Source organism: Peromyscus maniculatus, chromosome X, assembly GCF_049852395.1.
Source record: "Peromyscus maniculatus bairdii isolate BWxNUB_F1_BW_parent chromosome X, HU_Pman_BW_mat_3.1, whole genome shotgun sequence".
NCBI lineage: Eukaryota > Metazoa > Chordata > Mammalia > Rodentia > Cricetidae > Peromyscus > Peromyscus maniculatus.
Window position 1 is genome coordinate 114,866,555 of NC_134875.1, and position 15,910 is coordinate 114,882,464.

The 15,910-nt window shown below is 40.9% G+C and overlaps 1 protein-coding gene and 1 pseudogene across 11 annotated transcripts in view; both read right to left on the reverse strand.

The window, feature by feature from the left end:
* The window catches only part of LOC102911149 (ubiquitin-ribosomal protein eS31 fusion protein pseudogene), a 44,431-nt pseudogene extending 31,460 nt beyond the window's left edge, over positions 1-12,971 (reverse strand).
* The window catches only part of Reps2 (RALBP1 associated Eps domain containing 2), a 251,310-nt gene that overhangs the window by 193,008 nt on the left and 42,392 nt on the right, over positions 1-15,910 (reverse strand). The window lies entirely within an intron of this gene.

Sequence of the window (15,910 nt, forward strand, 5' to 3'; positions counted from 1 at the left end):
TTAGACTCAGGGTTCTTGTTTAAAGAAAAAGAAAAAAGAGGATATAGATAAAAGAAAAATTTGAATCTACTCTGAAAAATAAAAGAGATATAGAAATAATAAGATAAAAGTGTAGATTATTGAATCTACTCTAAAAAGAAAAAAGGGAAGATATATAAATGATAAGATAAAAGGTAGACTTTTGAATCTACTCAGAAAAGAAAAAAGAGAGAATATGGATATGATAAGATAAAAAGTAGATTATTGAATCTACTTTTAAAAAGGAACTACTTGTTTTAAATAGGATAAATAATGGAGTTTTTTGTCTGAATCTGTAAAATGTTAATGGACTAGACATTGTTAATGTAATTCTTGACTCTATATATTGGATATACTTATTGGATATACTTTATCTTATATTAGTTATAAGCTTTCTTTATTATTTAGACAAAAAAGGGAAATGTGGTGATATTGTGTCCCCCAATATATTGTGCATCCTAATAAACTTATCTGGGGTCAGAGAACAGAACAGCCACTAGATAGACACAGAGGCCAGAAAATGGTGGCACACACACCTTTAATCCTAGCATTCTGGAGGCAGAGATCCATCTGGATCACTGTGAGTTCAAAGCCACACTGGAAACAGCCAGGCATGGTGACACATGCCTTTAATCCCAAGAAGTGATGGCAGGAAGCAGAAAGGTATATAAGGCGTGAGGACCAGGAACTAGAGTCCTTTTAAAACTTTAGGTTTTTTATCAGCAGTACAGCTGAGATCCATTCAGATGAGGACTCAGAGGCTTCCAGTTTGAGGAAACAGGATCAGCTGAGAAGTTGGCAAGGTGAGGTTGGCTGTGGCATGTTCTGCTTCTCTGATCTTCCAGCGTTCACCCCAATACCTGGCTCTGGGTTTGTTTTTATTAATAAGACCTTTTAAGATTCATGCTACACAAGAGGATACAAATTGGAAAGGAAGAAGTCAAAGTATCGCTATTTGCAGACGATATGATAATATATATAAGCGACCCCAAAAATTTCACCAGGGAACTCCTACAGCTGATAAACAACTTCAGTGATGTAGCTGGATACAATATTAACTCAAAAAAAAAATCAGTAGCCCTCCTATATACAAACAGTAAACAGGCTAAGACTGAAATCAGGGAAACAACACCCTTCACAATAGCCACAAATAATATAAAATATCTTGGTGTAACTCTAACAAAGCAAGTGAAAGACCTGTATGACAAGAGCTTCACATCTTTGAAGAAAGAAATTGGAGAAGATATTAAAAGATGGAAAGATCTCCCATGCTCATGGATCATCAGTAGGATGAACATAGTAAAAATGGCCATCTTACCAAAATCAATCTACAGATTCAATGCAATGCCCATCAAAATCCCAAGAGAATTCTTTACAGACCTCAAAAGAAAAATACTCAATTTCATATGGAAAAAAAAGGATACCTAAAAAAATCCTGTACAATAAAGGAACTTCCAGAGGCATCACCATCCCTGACCTCAAGCTCTACTATAGAGCTATAGTAATAAAAACAGCTTGGTATTGGCATAAAAACAGACACGTGGATCAATGGAATCAAATTGAAGACCCTGACCTTAATCTGCACACCTATAAACACCTGATTTTTGACAAAGAAGCCAAAATTGTACAATGGAAAAAAGAAAGAATCTTCAACAAATGGTGCTGGCATAACTGGATGTCAACATGTAGAAGAATGCAAACAGATCCATATCTGTCACCATACACAAAACTCAAGTCCAAGTGGATCAAAGACCGCAACATAAATCCAGTTACAGTGAACTTGATTGAAAAGAAATTGGGAAGTAGCCTTGAACATGTTGGCACAGGAGACCACTTCCTAAATATAACACCAGTAGCACAGACACTGAGAGCAACAATTAATAAATGGGACCTCCTGAAACTGAAAAGCTTCTGTAAAGCAAAGACATTGCCAATAAGACAAAATGGCACCCTACAAAATGGGAAAAGATCTTTACCAACCCCACATCTGACAGAGGAATGATCTCCAAACTATATAAAGAATTCAACAAACTAGACATCAAAAAAAATCCAATTTGTAAATGGGGTACAGATCTAAATAGAAAATTCTCAACAGAAGAATCTCAAATAGCTGAAAGACACTTAAAGAATTATTCAACAAGCTCAGTCATCAGGGAAATGCAAATCAAAACAACTCTGAAATTCCATCTTACACCTGTCAGAATGGCTAAGATCAAAAACACTAATGACAACTTATGCTGGAGAGGATGTAGAGCAAGGGGAACACTCCTCCACTGCTGGTGGAGGAGCAAACTTGTACAGCTACTTTGGAAATCAATATGGCAGTTTCTCAGAAAATTGGCAATCAATCTACCCCAAGACCAAGCTATACCACTCTTGGACATATACCCAAAGGATGCTCAATCATACCACAAGGACACTTGCTCAACTATGTTCATAGAAGCTTTATTTGTAATAGCCAGAACCTGGAAACAACCTAGATGTCCCTTAGTCAAAGAATGGACAAAGAAAATGTGATACATTTACACAATGGAATATTACTTAGCTGTTAAAAACAATGACATCATGAAATTTGAAGGCAAATGAATGGAACTAAATAAAATCATCCTGAGTGAGGTAACCCAGATCCAGAAAGACAAACATGGCATGTACTCACTCATAAGTGGATATTAGCTGTAAAGCAAAGGATAACCAGGCTACAAGCCATAGACCCAGAGAAGCTAGGTAACAAGGAGGGCCCAAAGAGGAATGCATGGATTTCCCCCAGGAAGGTGAAATAGAAGAGATCTCCTGGGTAAACTAGGGGCGGGTAGGGATGGGAACATGAGGGATCAGGTTTGGGCAGGATAGAGGTGGAGATGTAGTTATTTTTTTTACTCTTTCAGGGCCTACTACACAGATTCCAAATAAATACATGGAATGCCTGTCCTTAGCTTGGCTTGTTTCTAGCCAACTCTTCTAACTTAAATTATCCCAAATCTCTTTAACCACATTTGCCTCTAGGCTTTTTACCTTTCTTTATTTTTTTTCCCTTTTATTTTATTTTACAATACCATTCAATTCTACATATCAGCCACAGATTCCCTTGTTCTCCCCCCTCCTGCCCCCCTCCCCTTCCCCCCAGCTCACCCCCCATTCCCACCTCCTCCAGGGCAAAGCCTCCCCTGAGGACTGAGATCAACCTGGTAGACTCAGTCCATGCAGGTCCAGTCCCCTCCTCCCAGACTGAGCCAAGCGTCCCTGCATGAAGCCCCAGGTTTCAAACAGCCAACTCATGCAATGAGCACAGGACCCAGTACCACTGCCTAGATGCCTCCCAAACAGATCAAGCCAATCAACTGTCTCACCTATTCAGAGGGCCTGATCCAGTTGGGGGCCCCTCAGCCTTTGGTTCATAGTTGATGTGTTTCCATTCGTTTGGCTATTTGTCCCTGTGCTTTATCCAACCTTGGTCTCAGCAATTCTCGCTCATATAAACCCTCCTCTTTCTCACTAATTAGACTCCCGGAGCTCGACCTGGGGCCTAGCCGTGGATCTCTGCATCCAGATCCCTCAGTCGTTGGATGGGGTTTCTGGCACGACTATTAGTGTGTTTGGCCATCCCATCACCAGAGTAGGTCAGTTCCAGCTGTCTCTCGACCATTGCCAGCAGTCTATTGAGGGGATATCTTTGTGGATTTCTATGGGCCTCTCAAGCACTTTGTTTCTTCCTTTTCTCATGTGGTCTTCATTTACCATGGTCTCCTATTCCTTGTTCTCCCTCTCTGTTCTTGATCCAGCTGGGATCTCCCTCTCCTACAGGCTCTCTTTCCCTCAACCCTCGCCCTTCTTTACTCCCACTCATGTCCAGGTTGTTCATGTAGATCTCAGCAATTTCTCCATCATTGGGTGATCCCGTGTCTTTCCTGAGGTCCTGTTTTCCAGATAGCCTCCCTGGTGATGTGAGTAGCAGTCCAGTCATACTTGTTCCACCTCTAGTATCCTCCTATGAGTGAGTACATACCATATTTGTCTTTCTGAGTCTGGGTTACCTCACTCAGGATGATTTTTTCTAGATCCATCCATTTGCCTGCGAACCTCATGATGTCATTGTTTTTCTCTGCTGAGTAGTATTCCATTGTGTATATGTGAATTCTCAACAGAGGAAACAAATGGCTGAAAGACATTTAAGGAATTGCTCAACATCCCTAATCATCAGGGAAATGCAAATCAAAACAACTCTGAGATACCACCTTATGCCTGTCAGAATGGCTAAGATAAAAAACACTGAAGACAACTTATGCTGGAGAGGATGTGGAGCTAGAGGAACTCTCCTCCACTGCTGGTAGGAATGCAAGCTTGTACAACCACTTTGGAAATCATTATGGCTCTTTCTTAGAAAATTGGAGATCAATCTCCCCCAAGATCCAGCTATACCACTCTTGGGCATATACCCAATGAATGCTCAATCATACCACAAGGGCACTTGCTCAGCTATGTTCATATCAGCATTGTTTGTAATAGTCAAAACCTGGAAACAACCTAGATGCCCTTCAACTGAAGAATGCATAAACAAATTCTTTATTCTTTTTTTAAAGATTCATTTATTATGTATGCAATATGCCTGTATGCCAGAAGAGGGCACCAGATCTCATTATTGATGGTTGTGAGTCACCATGTGGTTGCTGGGAATTGAACTTAGAACCTCTGGAAGAACAGCCAGTGCTCTTAACCTCTGAGCCATCTCTCCAGCCCACCTTTCTTTATTCTATATATCTTTCTTTCCTTCTTACTCCATCGCAGGATGGCTGGGTGGCTGGCCTCTGGCATCCTCCTCCTCTTCTCCTTTTCTCACTCCTCACTCTCTTCCCTAATTTTCTCTTTGTCTACAGCTCTACCTATTTCTTGTTCCTGCCTAGCTATTGGCCATTCAGCTCTTTATTAGACTAATCAGGTATTTTAGGCAGGCACAGTAACACAGCTTTACAGAGTTAAACAAATGCAACATAAAAGAATGCAACACATCTTTGCATCATTAAATATCTCACAGCATAAACAAATGTAACATATCTTAAGTTAATATTCAACAACAGGGAGAGTAATGAAAGAGATGTCTTGATGGGAGGGCATTTCAGGGTCAGGTAGAAACCTGATGCAAGAGAAAGTCCCACGAATTTACAAGAATCCCCAGCCAAGACTCCTAGCAATAGTGAATAGGTAGCCTGAATTGGCCATCTCCTGTAATCAGATTGGTGACTACCCTAATTGCCATCAGAGATCCTTCATCCAGCTATTGATGGAAACAGATGCAGGGATTCACAGCCAAGGACTGGGCCGAACTCTGGGAATCCTGTTGAAGAGAGGGAAAAAGGATTGGAGGAGCCAGAGGGTTCAAGGTCATCACAAGGGAACCCACAGAAACAACTAATCTGAGCTCATAGGAGCTCACAGACTCTGAACCAACAGCTGGGGAGCCTGCATGGGACTAATCTAGGCCCTCTACATATGTGTGACAGTTGTATAATTTGGTCTACTTGTGGGACTCCTAGCAGTGGGAGGGGGGCCTGTCCCTGATGCTTTGGCAGGCTTTGGGGAACCTATTCCTCGTACTAGGTTGCCTTACCAAGCCTTAATATGAGGGGAGGAACTTAGTCCTACCTCAACTTGATATGCCATGCTTTGCTGACACCCACGGGAGGCCTGCCCCTTTCTGAACAGGAACAGAGGAGGAGTGGATTGTGGGGGCAGAGGGGAGGTGGGGAAGGGAATAGGAAGAGAGGAGAGAGGAGAAACTGTGGTCAGGCTGTAAAATAAATGAATAAATTTAATTTTTAAAAAAAATGAAAAAAGAGAAAAAAATACATCAAAAAAAAATATAAAAAAAGAATATCCAGGTGCTAATAGATGCTAGTGATGATTGTGTAACACTTTTAGTATGTTTAATATTGAACTATAGGCTTAAAGTGATTAAAATGGCAATTCAATATATATTTTAGTATAATAAAAAGACTTATTTAAAACATTCAGTTAAGATATGAGAAAAAAGATCTGGAAATTTTTTAAAAAAAAGTCTTTATGAAGACAAATGCCTGCATAAAGAAATAAAATAGAGCCAGGTGTGATGGCATATTCCTTAATCATAACACATGGGAAGGTGCTTGCTGTATAGCAAGTCTAAGGCCACAGCTGTATAGCAAGTTCATGGTCAACCTGGACTACATGAAACTATGAAAAGAAGAAAGAAAGGTAGAATGGAAGATAGGGAAGGAAGAGAGAGAAAGTGAGGGAGAAAGAAAGATTCAGAGAAAACCCAGCACTCAGGAGGCAGACAGGTAGATCTCTGTGAGTTCAAGGCCAGACTGATCTATATAGCAAGTTGCAGGCCAGCCAGAGTCACATGGTGAGACCCTGTCTCAAAAATGCAAACAAAACAAAACAAAATAAAAAGATTCAAAGAAAGAAGGACAAAAAGACCACAAAGGAAAAAATGAAAATAAAGTAAATAAAGAGGGGGAAGGAAGGAGAGTCAGTTGGCTAAATTGTACATTCACATTTCTATAGTGCAAAATAAGAATTCATGTTAGGTATATTCAATCTGTCTGTCTGTCATCTGTTTGACATACTAGAAAGCAAATCTAGAGCCATGTTCATGCACAGGCACTGCACAGCTTTATCCCTAGCCCTCACTTTATGTTTATTTAAATTTTTGAAATAGTAGCTCCATAAATTTCCTAGGCTGTGTTTGAATTCACTCTGTAGCCCAGTCCAGCTCTGAATTTGTAATCCACTTGTCTCCACCAAAGTATCTGGGATGACAGGCCAGTACCACCAGTCCTAGCTTTAGATCTGAGCAGTTTTGAAAACTTTTTGGTCATAAATTATCAGTCTAAAACATTAATGTAAAGGGCTCCATGGTATTGTTCATTCCAGTATATCATATCTAAAAATACTACAGATCTAAATAATACTTTGACCAATTGATCAAAATTACAATTATCAATAAGAGGCAATAAGACACCTTGTGGTACATCACTTACCCGGTAATTTAGGGAAAAAAAAAAACTTGGCACATTCTATAAAATAATGTCATGATATGTCTTCAAAATGTCGATGTGATCAAAAAAAAAATCTAAGCATGATGGCACATGCCCAGAGTCCCAGTACTTGGGAAGCAAAAGCAAGACAATTGCCACAAGTTAGAGGCCAGTAGAGTCTATAAAGCAAGTTCCAGATCAGCCAGGACTCTGTATTGAGACTCTGTCTCAGAACAGAAGAAAAGAACAGAGCAGAGAAAGGCTTATGGGAACTATTCCAGATCAAAGGAAATGAAAGAGCTATGACAAATAAATTCAATATGCCATCTTGGCTACAGCCTACAACAGAGAATAACTACTCCAACAAAGAATGTTTTAGGAATAACTAATGAATTTGAAATACAGATTCCTCTTTTGTTGTTGTTTTGCAGTACTAAGGGTTGAACCTAGGGTCTCATGCATACTGGACAAGTACTCTACCACCAGGCCAAATTTCCTATATTTGAATAACAATATACATATATAGGTTCCAAACTTAAAGCTTCAGTGGAAAACTGTGAAAAATCTTATCTTCACTAGATAGTATAGAGCTAAAGAAAAAAGAGCTGCATATAAATGCTATAATCTAGTTTATGAACATATTTCTTGAAAAAGTCTGGGTTTGCAACTCTCAAACTACCTCATGTATATACTACAATTGGACAGGTGAACATATTGTTAGGTTTATATATTAAGGTACAAGAAACTATGATATATGCAACTTAATTTCAAATGCATTTGTAGAGAGAAACAGTTATATAAATACAAGTATATAAAATAAGAGAGGAGATGGCCAGACATGGTGGTACATGCCTTTAATCCCAGCACTCAGGAGGCAGAGTCAGGCAGATCTCTGTGAGTTCGAGGCCAGCCTGGTCTACAGAGCAAGTTCCAGGACAGGCACCAAAGCTACACAGAGAAACTCTGTCTCAAAAAAGCAGAGAGGAGGGCAGGGAAGGACAGAGACAGACAAGAGAAGGGGCTGGGGAGAAACAGGGCCGTTGTGACAAATGTTAAGTAAACCTAGGTCAAAGGGCATATAAGACATCTTGGTGTTATTGCTATTTCCTACAAGCTTGAAATTACTTCAAAGAAAAATGTTAGCCTGGAGCTTTTAGTCACTACATGGCAGACACCACTTATATAACCAGAAATGCTCATACTGAGAAGAAAAAAAAAGTGTCTGTATTGATCCCTGAAAGTTAGGGAACACAGTGGCCAGAGTCATAATTGATCTTCATTTTTAGTAGAGCATGGCTCTATTTATCTTAGTCAAATATTTATCATAAATACTCCACAAAGTGAACCACAAATGAATCCTAAACCGAATGAGCAAGTTTCAAGGAGAAATAGAATATGTGCATTGTCTCAAAGCATCTCTCCAGATCTACTTTAACTCTAAAGGGAGAAGTAGCAATTGACAGTAAAGAAACTGTAGATTCCAATCTAAACAAGGAATCAAGGTATATGTCTAGTAATAAGACCTACCAAAATCATATCCCCAATAAAATGCTAAAAAATATGCATCATCATTTTTTACCATTCTTGCCCCAAAATGCACAATTTTATTTGAACCACAAAAAAAATCAAAGCCAGATATGGTGGCTTGTAGCTATAAGTCCAGCATTCAGGGGGTGGAGGTAGGAAGATCAAGAATTCAATGTCATCCTCAACTACATAGTGGGCTTGAGGCCAGCCTGGGCTACATGAGTCAGACTATGTTAAAAAAAAAAAAACAGACAAACTCAAATTGAGAGACATTCTAAAAAATAAATGGCCCATATTTTTTAAAAATATCATGAAATACAAAATTAAACTGGTACAGACTCGGCAAGACTAAATACAAATTAAAACTAAATGCAATAAGGGATTCCAGACAGGATCCTGCATCAGAAATAGACCACCAGTAGAAAAACTTGATGAAGTCAGGTGTGGTGGCACATGCCTTTAGTCCCAGCACATGGGAAGAAGAGACAGGAAGAGCTCTGCCTGGTCTACACTGTGGGTTCCAGGACAGGAAAGGGCTGTATAGAGAGATCCTGTTTAGAAAGATAGAAAAAAAAAGAAGGAAGAAAGACAAACTGATGAAATTCAAATGCAGTTATGTAGTAATGAACCAATGCCACCCTAACTATTATTTTTTCTTCCGGTTTTGCTTTGTTTGTTTGTTTGAGATAAGGTATCAGGGTTTCACCATGCAGGATGGCCTCAAACTTAAAGTGATCTACCTGTCCTTGTTTCTTGAGTACTGAGATTCCAAGCATGCACTACCTTGCCTTGAGCTCTGCTGTAGTTGGAATGAGAATGGACCCACAGACTCATATATTTGAATGATTAGTCTGCATTTGGTGGGATTGTTCACCAAGGATTAGGAGGTGTGGCCTTACTGGAGGAAGTGTGCCACTGGGGGTTAGCTTTAAGGTTTTAAAAGCCCACACCAGAGCCTGGTCCGTTCAGTAGGGACAGGTCAAAGCCCCTCCCCCTGCCTCAAGGCTGTGCGAGGTGTCCCACCATAGCTAGTGGGCTCCAAAAAGCCAGCTCATGCACCAGGGATGGATTCTGACCCTACTACCCTTACCTTCTTGTAGGAGGGAATGGGGGTGGGTAGGTAGGGGAAGGCTGGTGGGGTGGGAGGAGGAAAGAGGAGGATCTGTGATTGGTATATAAAACAAATAAATAAATCTCTTAATAATAAAAAAAAAAAAAGCCCAAGCTGGGTGGTAGTGGTGCACGTCTTTAATCCCATCACTCGGGAGGCAGAGCCAGGTGGATCTCTGTGAGTTTGAGGCCATCCTGGTCTACAGAGCGAGATCCAGGAAAGGCGCAAAGCTACACAGAGAAACCCTGTCCTGAAAAACAAAACAAAACAAAAAAGCCCCACACCATTCCCTTAGCTTTCTGTCTGCCTCCTGGGTCGTTGTCTCAACATGTCAACTCTCAGCCACTGCTCTAGTGACAGGCCTGCCTGCCTGCCTGCCTGCCGCCATGCTCCCTGCCATGATGATCATGGATTCACCCTCTCAAATTGTAAACAACTAAATGTTTTCCTCTGTAAATTGCCTTGGTCATGGCTTGGTCACGGCAGTAAAACAGTAACTAAGACAAGTCCAATCTGCTCCTCTTTTTTAACGATTCATTTTTATGTACTTGTGTGTGTCTATGTGTGCCTGTGTGAGCTTCTGTGCACCAGAGGACATTGGATCCCCGGAAACTAGAATCATCGGTGGTTGTGAGCCAACCGATAGACGTGGTGGGATTCTACAAGAGAAGTAAGCACTCTTAACAGCTGAGCTATCTCTCCTGCCCCTCAATTCTTTCGTTCTTGATAATGGTGCTATGTTTATATATAGAACTAACACCAAGGAGGTAAAGTGTGGATTAAACTGCAAGTTTCTATAGGTCATTTTCTTTAAACTCATCTCTTAAGTGACTAAGTGAATACATGAACGTTCATCTCTACCCTCACTCAGAACTCCACTAGAAATAGTAATACAGGGCTCTTTCTTAAAAAAAAAAAAAAAAAAAAAAAAAAAAAAAAAAAAAAAAAAAAAAGCTTAAACCTAGAAGCATAAGAGAAGGAAACAGATAGCAAATTATATGGCTGGGAAACTAACATATAACGGTGACAGGAAGAAGGTTAATTCATACAACACAGTGGAGGGAGTATCCAGACCTCTCTGAGGGGTAGTTAAAGTTGGAGGCAGAAGGATGAACCTAAGACATCAGTATTTTAGGTAGCATTCTGGGAACACAGCCCCACTACCACTTAGCAAATCTCTTACTCTTACTAAAGGAGCCACTTTAGGCTTAGATTTTCCCTTTTCACTCAAACATTGAAAAGCAAATAAGGCAAACTAAGTGTTGAAGGTTTCCTAGCAATGCTTCGTGTTTAGAACCAGGCATCTGTCCACCTTTTGGATGCGGAGCGATCAATATCCACACTTGGCAGTGCCGTCCTCCTGCCAGCCACCTCATTCAGTGGGTGACACAGCACTTCTTAACAGCATCCATAACCAGCACCTAGACCTGTCAGTATTCAGCTCCACAGTTACGTAAAGCTAGCCTGTTTTGACATCTGCTTTGGACCTTGATGACTGCTGGGGGATGATTCAATCCCCACTCCCCATACACCCAGACCCTTGGCTCCTATCTTTTCTCAAGCCACTAACAGCCAGTCTGAAAGCTTCAATGCCAATTAAAATACCATAAATGATGAAACATCCTAATTGTAGAGAGGCAGGCTGCATTCAAAATAGGTGAAACTATCAGGTCTGGTGGCAAATGCCTGTAAATCCAGCACTTATAAGGCAGAAGTAAGAGGGCTGCCCAAGTCTGAGGCCAGCCTTGGGCTACATTCTATGATCCTGTCTCAAAAACAAACTAACAAGACAAACTAACAGAAGGAACAGAGCCTAAGAGAAGGCACAAGAACAGAGATCCACTTTGTTTTATCTTATTATATTTTATTTTGTTATATTTTATTATCTTTTCTAATGAGAGGGAGAAAGGAAGTGGATCAGGAGGGGAGGGAAGGTGGGGAGGACCTGGGAGGAGAAGGAAGGGAAGTTATAATCAGGATATACTGTATGATAAAAAAAATCTATTTTCAACAAAAGGAGGGAAATGAGCTAACAAGATTCAAAGATGAACCAGGCTGGAGATATTAAATCAGAGGCAGAGCATTTGCCTAGTTTGTGCAAGGCCCTGGGATCAATCCTCAAAGCCTCCAAAACCTTTTTTGAAAAAATTTTGAATAGATAAAACAGGACATGCATGTTAGTGTGTGTGTGTGTGCGCGCGCACACACACACACACACACACACACACACCTTTAATCCCAGCATTTATCACCCAAACACTAAAAGGGAAATAAGCAAAACTAAGTGTTCAAGGTTTCCTGCAACTCTAAATTCACATTTATAATCAGACATCTGCCCACCTTTTGGATGCACAATGGGCAATTTCCAGATGTGGCAGTTCTGTCCTCTGTGACATCCACCTCATTAAGTGGATCTCTATGAGTTCAAGGCTAGCCTGTTCTAAACAGTGAGTTGCAGGTGGGCTGGGACTGTATACTGAAACGCTATCTCAAAAATAAATAAATGAAACAAATCACGACATTATAGTACTCAAATGATGGCTGAAATATATCTCAATGAGATAGAACTCACAGTCAAATATATACACTTGCATTTACAACTGACTGTAGACAGGGTTCCAAAAGAATGTGATAGAACAAGGGGTGATGGTACATTCTCAAGTCCCAGCATTGGGGAGGTGGCAGCTAGAGGATCAGAAGTTTAAGGTCATCCTTAGCTACAAAGCAAGTTCAAGGCCAGCCTGGGATACATGAGATTCAGAATAACAAAGTCAACAAATGGTGCTAAGACAATTACAGGCCTATGTACAAAAGAATAAATCTGAACCATTACTTCACAGAATATATAGACAATTTAACTCAAAATGGATTTAAAAAAAAAAACTTTGGGCTGGAGAGATGGCTCAGAGGGTAAGAGCACTGGCTATTCTTCCAGAGGTCCTGAGTTCAATCCCCAGCAACCACATGGTGGCTCACAACCATCTGTAATGAGATCTGATGCCCTCTACTGGTTTGAAGACATACATGCAGACAGAACACTGTACACAATAATAATACAATAAATAAATCTTAAAAAAAAAAAAACTGGGGAATCTGAGCACCTAGTCCAGCTTGGCAACTCGGCCGGACCCGACCCCCTGAGGGCAGCAGCCTATCAGTTACCCGGATCAATGTGGTTACTCGGCGATCTCAGGCACAGACCGGTTCTGCACAGCCCAGTTAGCCGGGAAAGGGCACTCTTCACTTCGAAAGAAGATTCTGTCCAGAGGTGCCAGGAAGCCTAGCCTCAGCTTGTTGATCATTTTCCTTCTTGGCCTTTGAATACCATGGCCAGCTCAAGAACCAGAAAAGTACTTAAAGAAGTCAAGAGCACAGGATGAGAACAATGTTTGCTTTGAGTGTGGTACATTCAATCCTCAATGGGTCAGAGTGACTTATGGCATCTGGATCTGCCTGGAATGCTCTGGGAGACACCGTGGGCTTGGGGTGCACCTCAGCTTTGTATGCTCTGTTACAATGGACAAATGGAAGGACATCGAGCTTGAGAAGATGAAGGTTGGTGGGAATGCTAAGTTCCAAGAATTCCTGGAGGCACAAGAGGACTATGAGCCTAACTGGTCCTTGCAGCAGAGCCACAGCACCCTTTAGGGATAAGGTGGCTACCTTGGCAGAAGGTAGAGAGTGGTCTCTGGAGTCATCGCCTGCACAGAACTGGACCCCACCTCAGCCCAAGATGCTGCAGTCCACTGCTCACCGGCAGCTCCTCTGACCTGCTGGCCAGATCTCAACTTCACCCTCGTTAGTGGTAGCTTAGGATTCCCATAGAAACCTCATTTCCTCCACTTGTGGAAAGAGCTCCAATTGTCAGCTATTCCCAGAAGTCAGTGAAAAGGAGCTTTTTAACATTTCTGAAACAGTGCAAACTTCTAATAAAAATTTACCCCAAATTAAAAAAAAAAAAAAAAACTTCAACACATGAACTACAAACACACAGAAAAAAAAAGTAGATGTAAATCTTTGTGACCACAGATTAGGCAATGGTTTCTTAAACATAATACCAAAGGCCAGTGAGATGATGGGTCAGTGCGTAAAGGTGCTTGCCACCAAGCCTAAAAATCTGAGTTTGATCCCCAGGATCCACATGAGAGAAAGAGAGAACCAATTCCTGAAAATTGTCCTCTGTTCTCTATAGCCGGCAGTTTTCCTGTGTCCCGTAGGCACTTGGTCCCAAACAAACACACAGAGGCTTATTATTAATTACAAACGGTTCAGTCTATGGCTCAGGCTCAATTGCTAGCCAGCTCTGACACTTTAAATTAACCCATTTCTATTAATCTATATTTTGCCACGTGGCTATGGCGTTACTGGTCTGCTGGCATCTTGTTCCTTGGGCAGCTGGATGGCATCTGCCCATGACTCCACCCTTCTTTTGCCCTTCTTTTCTCCCTGTCTCTCTGGATTTCCCACCTGGCTCTTATCCTGATTTACTATAGGCCAAAGCAGCTTTATTTATTAACCAATGGGAGCAACATATGTTCACAGCATACAGAAAAACCATCCCACAGCAGATCTCTGCATGTGTACCCTTCCCAACGCTCAAATAAATAAATATAATTTAAATTCTTTAAGTGTTGTGGAATATTATTTTAACTAGGCAAAGATGTGTTACATTTGTTTATGCTGCTGAATATTACTTTAACTATGTGAAGGTGTGCTACATTTGTTTCTGCTGCCTTTCTTAAAAATGTAAAGATATGTTACATTTGTTTAATTATATAAAGATGTGTTGCTGTTTCTCCTTGCCTGCCTAAGGCACCTGATTGTTCTAACAAAAAGCTGAACAGCCAATATCTAGGCAGGAGAGGGATAGACAGGGCTTGTGGGCAGAGAGAATAAATAGGAGGAGAAATCTAGGCTTAATAAGAACAACGAAGAGAACAGGGGAGAAAGAGAGGGAGATTCCCAGGGCCAGCCAGGCAGCTGCCAGCCAGCAGACACAAAGTAAGACATACAGAAAGAAAAGGTGAAAAGCCCCAAGGCAAAACTTAGATAAAGGGAAACAGATTAAAGCAAAAGCTAAGGCTGAGCATTCATAACTAATAAGAAGTCTCTGTGTCATGATTTGAGAGCTGGTTGGTGGCCCAAAAGAATGCCTGGTACATTTAAGAGTTTAAGTTTTTTAAGAAAGCTTTTAAGAGCCAGGCATGCTGGTACACGCCTTTAATCTCAGCACTTGGGAGGCAGAGGCAAGCGATCTCTGTGAGTTAGAGGACAGTCTGGTCTATGGAGTGAGTTCCAGGACAGCTAGGACTGTTACACAGAGAAACCCTGTCCTGAAAATCAAAAAAAAAAAAGAAATAAAGAAATAAAGAAAGAGAGAGAGAGGGAGGGAGGGAGGGAGGGAGGGAGGAAGGAAGGAAGGAAGGAAGGAAGGAAGGAAGGAAGGAAGGAAGGAAGGAAGGAAGGAAGGAAGGAAGGAAGAGAGACAGTTTTTATTAAACTTTTTTAAGATTTATTACGTATACAGTATTCTGTCTGCATGTATACCTGCAGGCTAGAAGAGGGCACCAGATCTCATTACAGGTGGTTGTGAGCCACCATGTGGTTGCTAAAAATTGAACTCAGGACTTCTGGAAGAGCAGTCAGTGCTCTTAACCACTGAGCTATCTCTCCAGCCTGAAAGAAAGAAAGTTTTTAAGAAAGACACCAAAAACACAAAGGACAACAAACAATTTTTCTTTTTTTTTCCCAGAGCTGAGAACCGAACCCAGGGCCTTGTGTTTGCTAGGAAAGCACTCTACCACTGAGCTAAATCCCCAACCCCAACAAGAAACAATTTTAAATCCTCATCAAAACTTAAAACTTTATTTCACAGGACACCAGAAAGAAAGAAAAGGTCGCCGGGCGTGGTGGCGCACGCCTTTAATCCCAGCACTTGGGAGGCAGAGGCAGGCGGATCTCTGTGAGTTCGAGGCCAGCCTGGGCTACCAAGTGAGCTCCAGGAAAGGCGCAAAGCTACACAGAGAAACCCTGTCTCGAAAAAACCAAAAAAAAAAAAAAAAAAAAAAAAAAAAAAAAAAAAAGAAAGAAAGAAAAGGTCAAACTAAAGAATGGGAGAAAAATTTTACAAATCATTTATCTGAATATATTTTACAAGCCTTACAAATCAAGCAATAAAGAAAGGCAACACAATTGTTCAAATAGACAAGCAATCTGAATACATATATGTCTAAAGAAGATG